This window comes from Ovis canadensis, chromosome 7, assembly GCF_042477335.2.
Source record: "Ovis canadensis isolate MfBH-ARS-UI-01 breed Bighorn chromosome 7, ARS-UI_OviCan_v2, whole genome shotgun sequence".
Taxonomy (NCBI): Eukaryota; Metazoa; Chordata; class Mammalia; order Artiodactyla; family Bovidae; genus Ovis; species Ovis canadensis.
In genome coordinates, this window is record NC_091251.1 from 51,449,048 (window position 1) to 51,458,999 (window position 9,952).

A 9,952-nucleotide genomic window follows, 5' to 3' on the forward strand; every position below is an offset into this window, starting at 1 on the left:
GCATATTTAGACAGTAGTCAGTCCAGTATGCTATTTTCTCACCCTGACATTATTAACAATGTTAATAAACATGTATTAATTAGCATCCTTTTGGATTTCTGTCCTTATTTGGCTATTTCCTCCATATATAATTTCACATAGGTTTATTTTTTAAACTTTTGAGATTTTGTGTGATTGAAAATAGTTTTATTTTTTGTATTTCTTTACATGAGAATCTGCTAGTGTAAAATTATGCCATTAATTAATTTTATTTTTTCCCAGTAATTTGAAAATGATGTAACTGTTATACTATTTTCTTGCTTCAGTGTCAGTGATTCATCCTGTTCAGTCAATCTAAACCTAAAGCAATCTGTTGCTTGCTTTAAGTCAGATCCACTTGTACCTAGAAACTAGGAGAACTGTCACATTATTATAGATATTCTTGAGTTTCACTGTTATTTATCTAGATTGTGTGTGTGCATGAGTGAGAGATTCTTTTGAAGTATTTATGTTTCCTTAATTCTTAGAAATTATGATTTTTTATTATTTAAAAGATTTCCTTCCTTTTATGTTTTCTTCACATATTAAGACACCAATCATTTTGATATTGTTGCATCTTATTCTACTACTTATATCCTTAACTTTCTTTCACATTGCTTATTTTATCTGTTTCTAGTACTTTCTCAAAGAAGTTTTTGATCTTTTAACTTAGTAACCTGCTTTTTTACCACTAAATTCATATTTGATATTTTCATTTTAGATTTTCTGTATTTTATATATAACAGTTGGACTATCTCTTTTTATAAAGATCTGGCCTCATTCTGTGTTACAGTAGCCTTCCTGATCTCTTGGAGTGAGAGATTTATTTTGCTTATTTTAAATTATTATCCTCTTAGGTTCATTAATTTTTCTTCATCCTTTATTATTATTCAGCTTGTTGACTTTTTTCTGTAGGGTTTGTATTCTTCAAAGGTCCCGTTAGATTTTTTGGTTAGATTAGATTCTTTTTTTTTTTTTTTTTGGCTGAGCTTCCCTGGTGGCTCAGATGGTAAAGCGTCTGCCTACAATGCAGGAGACCCAGGTTCAATCCCTGGGTCTGGAAGATCTCCTGGAAAAGGAAATGGCAACCCACTCCAGTGTTCTTGCCTGGAAATCCCATGGATGGAGGAACCTGGTAGGCTACAGCCCATGGTGTTGCAAAGAGTCGGACAAGACTGAGCGACTTCACACTCACACACACTCACACACACACACACACACACACACACACACAAATTCTTTTTAAGAAAAGAGCAAAAATGGATTCAAGTCTGACCCCTGATTGGTACATTTGTGCATAAGTTTAGAGTGGGGGAATGAAGTAGGAAGGCATATTAGTATGGTGAGAACCTACTGTGTGGATCAGAATAAACTGTGGAAGATTCTGAAAGAGACAGGAACACCAGACCACCTGACCTGCCTCCTGAGAAACCTATATGCAGGTCAGGAAGCAACAGTTAGAACTGGACATGGAACAACAGACTGGTTCAAAACAGGAAAGGAGTACATCAAGGCTGTATATTGTCACCCTGCTTATTTAACTTCTATGCAGAGTACATCATGAGAAACGCTGGACTGGAAGAAGCACAAGGTGGAATCAAGATTGCCGGGAGAAATATCAATAACCTCAGATATGCAGATGACACCACCCTTATGGCAGAAAGTGAAGAGGAACTAAAAAGCCTCTTGATGAAAGTGAAAGAGGAGAGTGAAAAAGTTGGCTTAAAGCTCAACATTCAGGAAACGAAGATCATGGCATCTGGTCCCATCACTTCATGGCAAATAGATGGGGAAACAGTGGAAACAGTGTCAGACTTTATTTTTTGGGCTCCAAAATCACTGCAGATGGTGACTGCAGCCATGAAATTAAAAGACGCTTACTCCTTGGAAGAAAAGTTATGACCAACCTAGATATCATATTCAAAAGCAGAGACATTACTTTGCCAACAAAGGTCCGTCTAGTCAAGGCTATGGTTTTTCCTGTGGTCACGTATGGATGTGAGAGTTGGACTGTGAAGAAAGCTGAGCTCCAAAGAATTGATGCTTTTGAACTGTGGTGTTGGAGAAGACTCTTGAGAGTCCCTTGGACTGCAAGGAGATCCAACCAGTTCATTCTAAAGGAGATCAATTAAAGATTTTAAAATTTAAAAAAATAAAGAACTAAAAAAATAATAATAAAAAATAAAAAAAATAATAATAAAAAAAGAAAAAGAAAAGAAAAAAAAAAAATAAAGGAGATCAGTCCTGGGTGTTCTTTGGAAGAACTGATGCTGAAGCTGAAAGTCCAGTACTTTGGCCACCTCATGCGAAGAGTTGACTCATTGGAAAAGATGCTGATGCTGGGAGGATTGGAGGCAGGAGACGAAGGGAACGACAGAGGATGAGATGGCTGGATGGCATCACAGACTTGATGGACGTGAGTCTGATTGAACTCTGGGAGTTGGTGATGGACAGGGAGGCCTGGAGTGCTGTGATTCATGGGGTCGCAAAGAGTTGGACACGACTGAGTGACGTCACTTTCAGCTTCACCATAACAGTGAGTGTTCTCCAGAGAACCAGGAAAAATTGGACATTATCCATAATAACTCTATCTCTACCTCTGTGTACATCTAATCATTTCCCTCTTTAGCGCTGGAAATCCAGTCATGAGTGCCTTTAAAGCTAATCTGAGTAGAAAACCTATTCCAGAAATCACAGAACTAATTAAAACAAACAAACACACAAAACTCATTATTAAGATTCTGCTCCTCTAGAACCACTGCTCTTGGTACCAATTCTGTATCACTCAGCGTTCTCTAGAGCAACAAAATCAGTAGGACACACACACACACTCACAGAGGGAGAGACTTGGTTCACATGATTTGGGTTGTGGGGTTATGAAGACTGGCAAGTTTGAAATCTGTAGGGCAGGCAGGAGTCGATGCTGCAATCCTGAGGCAGAATATTTTCTTCCCTAGAAAATGTCAAGTTTCCATCATAAGGCTTTCAACTAATTCAATGAAGCCTATCCAATTATTGAAGATTGATTAATATCAATTGATTGTAGATATTAAGTAAGTAAGTAAAATCACTCAGTCGTGTCCGACTCTTTGTGACCCCGTGGACTGCAGCCCACCAGGCTCCTCAGTCCATGGGATTCTCCAGGCAAGAATACTGGAGTGGGTTGCCATTTCCTTCTCCAGGGGATCTTCCCAACCCAGGGTTCGAAGCCGGGTCTCCCGCATTGGAGGCAGACGCTTTAACCTCTGAGCCACCATATTAACGATATCTACAAAATGCCTTCATAGCAACACCTAGATTAGTTTGATTAAATAACAATTCAAAGCCTTGAAACAGTGACATGGTTCTGTAAATGACACAAATTACAAGGCTCTCAAATACTTCTTCCATAATCTTTTATGTATAAGAAACCCTTTCCAAATCTTGTCACTCTGTCTTTAGCTCAGCAGCCCACAACAAAGAAATATCTAATCTAAAGTCTATAGTGTCAGTGTTGGAAAACCCTGGTTTAAAGTGATATTTATAAGTAGCAATGACTCTACTTAAAGTTAAGAGTGTAATATAAAGTATAAACCATTACTGAATGACCCTTTAATATGCATATGAGAGTTTAATAAACTTGTAATTAAATTCAGTCTTCTAGTACTGAAGTAATATATTCTAACACAAGAAATTTAGAATCTTGAAAATAATAATTTGAAACAAAGAATCTATCAATGATCCATATAGATGGGGACAAATAATGGTGGAAATATGTTATGACATGTTTAAGCTCAGAAATAGAAAATGTAGACTATGTAATGGAATAAAATATTGCCAAATATTACCAAATAAAATTTTAGGGCAAAATAACATGTAACTTGTTACTAATTGTCTTAAACACTGACTAATGTTTTTCTAACAAATAAAATAGAGCCAGTGAACTTTGAATCCAAGAGATGATTCAAATTCTTTCTTTATATGATTAGACATTTTTTAAAAAGAAACAAAGCAAATGTGTCTTACCTTCCTCACCCTTTATTATGTTATACAAACAAAATTTGTTGAAAGCATAATTTGGAAAATACCAAAAATTTGAAGAAGACTGCCACCAATCATATCTGATGACCATTAATATTTTGGTGTGTATCTTTGTTGTTTTATTTGTTATGAAATATATAATATCTCTATCTCTCTATATTGAACAATTTATAATCTGTCTCTATATTGAGCTACCTTTGGTTTCCCTGGTGGCTCAGTCGTAAAGAATCTGCCTGCTAATGCAGGAAATTAAAAACTTCCCTGGTGGCTCAGATGGTAAAGCGTCTGCCTACAATGCAGGAGACCCGGGTTCAATCCCTGGCTTGGGAAGATCTCATGGAGAAGGAAATGGCAACCCACTCCAGTACTCTTGCCAGGAAAATCCCATGGACAGAGGAGCCTAGTAGGCTACAGTCCATGGAATCGCAAAGAATAGGACACTACTGAGCAGGAGATTAATGCAGGTTAGATCCCTAGGTCAGGAAGATCCCCTGGAGAAGGAAATGGCAACACACTCCAGTATTCTTGCCTGGGAAATCCCATCAACAGAGGAGCCTGCAGGCTATAGTCCATGAAGAGTCAGACAGGACTTAGTGATTAAACAACGGCAACAACAAATAATATCTAGACATATTTATATTATATTTAGACTATCCACATAATATTAGACTATTTTTTTATTCATTACATTTTTGGCATTTTCCTATAGCCTTGTATTTTCTTCAAGGACATTATTTTAATGAGTATATCTTATGGAGGTATAACGAATTCAACTGATCCCACTTTATTAGATACTTAACTTCCTTTTCTTTCATAGTGATATGATCCTATACTGTTTAGATCTGCCTCTTATATAATGTGTATAACTTTAGTATTTAGATCAATATGAGAACTTTTTAAGCAAAGGATTCTTACATATTTACATGTACTGCTATAACTGATGTTGGCCTGTCATTTTATGTATTTGAGTTTTTAATTTTCTTGCATTTCCTCTCTTTCACTATATGTATTAATTTTATTTTCTATTTTACCCTCAAATGATTTGTTAAGATATCCCATTAGTGGCTACATTATGCTATTTTTAAATATCATTATTTAAACTATTTTCCTGAAACTTTTTCTCTATAAAATTAAAACCATATATTACTTTCTTCTTCCTAGCTTATTTATAGTGAGTGAAATTATATAAATCTCATATAGTAGACAAACTCATACAAAGGGCATTTGGGAAAAACAGAATTAATAGATGGATTTCCTCAGTCTATTTACATTAGAAAGTGAGAAATAAATGAAGCTTTTCACACTAAAAATCTATCCCTTATTTAATAATGTAAGCCCTTTTAATTTTTGAAGAGTTTTCGTAAAACTTTTTTATATTCATAAATTTTTGTATAGAGTCCAATGTCATAAAATATGTCACTAGAAAATTAGAAATACAAAATACGAAGTGTTTTGTTTTTGTATACGAGTCTTAAAGAATCACTTGATGTTTGGTTCTGCTGTAACTATTGATGAGTGTACTATGTGTGTAAGATTCTGAGGAAGATAGTAGCAAGTTCTACTCTAATGTATGTTGATATCTTTTAAGAAACATATCTATACTGTTTATGTACAACTTTTATGTTCCATTTTCTACCCTCATATTTCTGTAAATTTGAGAATGAGGAATAAAAATTGATATAAAAATTATTGTTCTGTCATTTTATTAATTTAGCAAATACATCCCTTTTGGTAGGTAGGGATGCTTTGATCTTTCATCTCAAATGGTGTCTACTCTTTGCCTCAAAATGAATTATCTTTCGGGACAAATTATTTTCATCTATCCTAATATGTGCAATTAAATCTTGACAATAGTGGTAATAATAAACTATTCTTACAAGTTTTTTTTTTTTTTAAGGAATAAGATCATCTTTAGAGTGCTGTTTGAATTTTAAACTGTACTAAACCAATAACTCAATTGGAGATTTTGATACTTTTACTTAAGGATAAGAAGTTATTTACAAAATTATGGAAAATATTCTGATTGAATATTTCCAGAATAAAGGAAAGTTAAATGTTCTTACATTATGAGTGACTAATTAAACTAGTTAAGAAAAAAAAATACATTTATCAGAAATTTAGTTTATGTGTTATATTCTCTTTTTGTTATTGCTGTTAACCAGCTCCTTGATTTTTCACATTTATTTTCAAACTGATCATGAACCAACTGTCTCTAATGAATAAACAGCTGATATTTCTTATTAGTATGAATATAAAGAAATGAGAACAAATTTTCCATAAACATGAAACTTCTGGGCAATTAAAAAAATTTGCATAGGAAGATAATAGCACTGCAGCTTGGTGGTTTTTTTTTTTTTAATAGTAGATTTTAAACTCCCACAGTCTACTGCCCTCCTAAGAAATACAAACTTGTTTGGATGCCAAGAATGCTCTTGCTCATTAACCACATTAACTACGATTTTTATTTGCCCTCTGTGTTTTTAAGGGCTCTCGGGTTGCTATGCTCCAAGTATCTTAAGCCTTGTCTAGAGCAAGCCATTCACATCCAAAACAATTTACTGGTATATAAAGAACCTCAACTCCTTAAATGCTGGAAGATGTTGTAGTCTGGGAAAATCACTTTGGATGCCTATTGAAAGCAGGCATACAATGTAGCAGTCAGTGGTGAGGCTCCTGCAGAACATGTGGGTCAGGGTCACTATGGCTGTCAACAGGTGAAAGGTCAGTCCTACAGAAGTATAGGGAGCCTCAGGGGCAACTTTCCAGAGGCTGCGCTCTCAAGGCCTAAGGGCTAGTCAGTGTCTGTAAACACAAAGGCAGCCTTGCCTACAAGAGAGTCTTCCTTTCTTTGTAGGGAGCTCTTCACTTGTCAGGTAAATTCCATCACAATTCTTTGTAATAACTGCCTCTTTACTTAAACCTGTTCTTTGTTCCTAAAACTCTTGCTCTCTTTTTCTTATCCAGATTCTGTTTTCTCGTGCCTTAGTAAATACAAACTATTTACTCATCAGTTCAGTTCAGTTGCTCAGTCGTGTCAGACTCTGCGACCCCATGAATTGCAGCACGCCAGGCCTCCCTGTCCATCACCAACTCCCGGAGTTCACTCAGACTCACGTCCATCGAGTCAGTGATGCCATCCAGCCATCTCATCCTCTGTCGTCCCCTTCTTCTCCTGCCCCCAATCCCTCCCAGCATCAAAGTTTTTTCCAATGAGTCAACTCTTCTCATGAGGTGGCCAAAGTACTGGAGTTTCAGCTTTAGCATCATTCCTTCCAAAGAAATCCCAGGGCTGATCTCCTTCAGAATGGACTGGTTGCATCTCCTTGCAGTCCAAGGGACTCTCAAGAGTCTTCTCCAACACCACAGTTCAAAAGCATCAATTCTTCGGCGCCCAGCCTTCTTCACAGTCTCCAACTCTCACATCCGTACGTGACCACAGGAAAAATCATAGCCTTGACTAGACGGACCTTAGTCGGCAAAGTATGTCTCTGCTTTTGAATATGCTATATAGGTTGGTCATAACTTTTCTTCTGAGGAGTAAGCGTCTTTTAATTTCATGGCTGCGATCACCATCTGCAGTGATTCTGGAGCCCCCAGAAATAAAGTCTGACACTGTTTCCACTGTTTCCCCATCTATTTGCCATGAAGTGATGGGACCAGATGCCATGATCTTCGTTTTCTGAATGTTGAGCTTTAAGCCGACTTTTTCACTCTCCACTTTCACTTTCATCAAGAGGCTTTTTAGTTCCTCTTCACTTTCTGTCATAAGGGTGGTGTCATGTGCATAGCTGAGGTTTTCAAATGAAAAGTGGAAAGTTACCTCGTTAAACTCTTTATTGAGAGGGAATATTGCTAGTCTATTCTATATAGTCTCTATGGATTTTGAACTGGACATACCAAATGTTTCTTACATATTTCTCCAACTTTACATTCACAAAGACATTATAAGAATTCAAGTGCTTACTGCTCCCTACATTGACGATTGGAATTTTTTTACTTTACAATATTGCATTGGTTTTGCCATACATCAACATGAATCTGCCACGGGTGTTTTAAACTGGTCTCTCTGCCATTATTCTCCTCTACCCTCAATTTATTCCACACACTAATGACATTAAAAATTTTCTAAAGCATAAACACTTGGCTTTTCAACAAAGAAATCTAAACTCCTTGGCTAGCATTCAAGACCCGACACAGTTTGTCGCCAGCTTTGCTGGTCATGGATTGCCCTCCCCTGTCTCACTTGGTATGCATCATGCCCTAGAGGACGTGAGCTAGGTGAGGCTGCACATGCCTTTCATTTCTTTGTCACTGTCCTGAGGTTAAGCAGTTCTTTACACTAGAAATGCTTCTGTCTTCACTCTCATGCTCTCCCATTCTTGAAATCTTTTAAAAACACAGCTCAAATGATTAATTCTTCTTTTAACTTTCTAGGATAATTTCTAACCACTATTCATGTCTCTGTTTGGTGGGGGTCCCTCAGGATGTCTCATTCTTCCTTTACTGAAATGTTTTATTCTTATATCGAATTTCTCCTACTGGGAGTTAAGCTTTGGGAAGCAGATTCTAAATCTCATTTTTTCTAATCACAGTAACCAGCAAAATATTTGGCTCATAGAAGGTCTTTAATATACATTAATTTTCATGAAAGATTATAATGTTATATTTTATATGCATTGAATATTAAAGTAAGATAAATAAAATTAATTATATTTTAGAGAAGTATTATTTCATTAGAGCAAGTATTTCCTAATATCCAAAATGTCAAGTTCTTTCCTCATGAGAAAAACAAATAGTACCATTGTTAGGAGACATGAATATAGTACAAATAAACATAGGAAATAAAACAAATATATTTTAAAGTTAATAATGTGCTGAATATGTACAATATATTGTTACTTCTTAATTATATCTCATTTAAACTAAACCCAATAAAAATTAAAAGATATCCTTATATCAAAACAGTAAGATATTGCACAGAATTGAGATTTAAGATTATGTCTCTAATTATGTTATTGTGTTTAATAGTTTGAAATGACAAGATATGCATAATATTTGGAGATCTTTTTTCCTAATACTTTTTTTCTCAGATGCTTGATTTAACTCAGTAACTATCACTTTTTCTCTGTACTAACATCATTTAAGAATATATGATTTTTTGTTATATCAAATTGTACTACTAAAACATGAACATTTAAGTTCTTAATCTTGCACTCATTCTTGGTGCATTGTGCATACCTGTGAACTTTCATGTGAACTGATGTTTTAGGAGGCAAGATAGTCTACCATTTGGTCAAGAAATTTTATATCAGCACAAAAATCAACTACAAGGGTGAATGGAAACAAGATAGATTTGTATACGTATGTGTGTGTAGATAAGTGAAGAGAGGAACAGAGTTATATTGAACTAACGACATATCAGAATGAAAATAGACTTCAAAATGACAGTCTCAGAGGAGAGTAATATTGTTAACAAACTAGGCTCATTTTGCCCAGGGCGCAGCAAGCCAAATGCTGGGACACTGAGGTTTACAGCAAAGACTGGGTTGACTCCAAAACCAGTTCAGCAAGAACACTGGAGAATAACCATCAAATCCACCTCCCTGAAGGCAATGGCCTCAAGGGTATTTTGGGGATAAAGAATAAAGAATCAGGGTGGTTTGAGGTGTGGGAAACGTGTGTAAACGTGTTGGAAAAGGGAGCAACGATTGTGTAACTGTTATAGTCAGCTCTGTCTAGTTTCTGGGGCTCAAACTAGACACAGCTGACTCCAAGTTACTGGAAAACAACTCACAAATATTATTTAGGTTATGTGCTGCTTGGAGGACAGGCAAGTCTTTTGTAGCTACAATTAAAATGACCTTGATTAGTGACAACAGGTTACAGGTGAAATGTGTTTCACTAATGATTACAG

The 9,952-nt window shown here is 35.8% G+C and overlaps 1 non-coding gene across 1 annotated transcript; it reads left to right on the forward strand.

The window, feature by feature from the left end:
• The first annotated feature begins 4,296 nt into the window (after nucleotides 1–4,296).
• On the forward strand, nucleotides 4,297–4,368 carry TRNAC-ACA (transfer RNA cysteine (anticodon ACA)). The gene has a single exon. It is a non-coding gene; the product is annotated as a tRNA-Cys (tRNA).
• Nucleotides 4,369–9,952: the final 5,584 nt, after the last annotated feature.